General features: G+C 66.1%; 1 protein-coding gene across 1 annotated transcript in view; it reads right to left on the bottom strand.

Annotated features, from left to right (window-relative positions):
* The window catches only part of GPR160 (G protein-coupled receptor 160), a 17,177-nt gene extending 16,319 nt beyond the window's left edge, over window positions 1–858 (bottom strand). The window contains exon 1 of the mRNA XM_019503277.1: window positions 574–858. The gene's annotated coding sequence lies outside the window, so the exon portion shown is untranslated. The remainder of the gene's footprint in view (window positions 1–573) is intronic.
* Between the last annotated feature and the right edge of the window lie 84 nt (window positions 859–942).

Raw genomic sequence — 942 nt, 5'->3', positions numbered from 1 at the left:
TCGCTGCCACCTCCCCCACACCTCAGCAGGTAAGTCTGTGGGGAGGGAGGGTGAGGCAGAGAGAGAAAATATTATTTGGGGGGGGCCCTCCAGAGCAGGTGAAGTCCCACCCAGCCGGGTCCCCACTCGACTTACCCTTGCTCCTGCCTCTGTAGCACTGTCCCTCACTGCAGGGGCCTGGACCTAGCCCCTGTCCCTGCCCCCCCCGGACTGACCCGTGGGGTGCACACGGGCATGCAGCCCCCACCCCAGCCTCGGATCGACTCCAAGATCTACCGGTGGATGGAGATCCACTGCTTGGTGACCCCCGGTCTATAGCACAGGTGTCACGTGCAGCGCTCCTAACCGGGCTTTGAGTTTGGGGGCAGGGCGAGCAACCCTGGGGCCCCCCAGAGCCTTTCAGGGTGCAGACCCCTGACGGGACGCGTGTCGGCAGCGGGGGCCACGGGGCGCCCTGCGCTCCACGTCTGGGGGTGAATCGGACACCGCTGCCCTGCAGCGTTTCTGAGCAGATGCAAAAGACATGCAATGCAAAACAAAATGGCATAAATTTGCCAAGGTGAATTCTCTCACCTGCTAAGCCGGGGTTATGGCATCGCCTCCCCCCGGAGCAGCCGGCGCCAGCATCCCGCGCTCGGCGCAGCCCGACTCGGGCCCGCCGCTGCTGCCTGGCGAGGCTTAGCCGCGCCGCTCCTCTTCCACAGCCGCCCTTCAGAGCCCCCTCCAGAACAAACGCGCGCACCAAAACCCCCAAACACAAAACACCGTCCAGGGTCAAACAGCGCGTGGAAAAAACGCCGCTTTCCAAAACAAAACGAGCACGAAGCGCCGCGGTTCCCGCGCGCGTGTCCGAGCCGGGCGGGCTGGGGGGGCCAGGGCGAGGCGGCCCCGCGGGGGGCCCTGCGCCCTGCGGGGAGATCGGATCTCCTCTGGCGTGGGTCC

Source organism: Gavialis gangeticus, unplaced genomic scaffold (assembly GCF_001723915.1).
Source record: "Gavialis gangeticus isolate Ggan-Ray unplaced genomic scaffold, GavGan_comp1, whole genome shotgun sequence".
Classification (NCBI taxonomy): domain Eukaryota; kingdom Metazoa; phylum Chordata; order Crocodylia; family Gavialidae; genus Gavialis; species Gavialis gangeticus.
The sequence above is the reverse complement of the archived record's forward strand: the minus strand, read 5'-3'. Positions and strand labels throughout refer to the sequence as shown.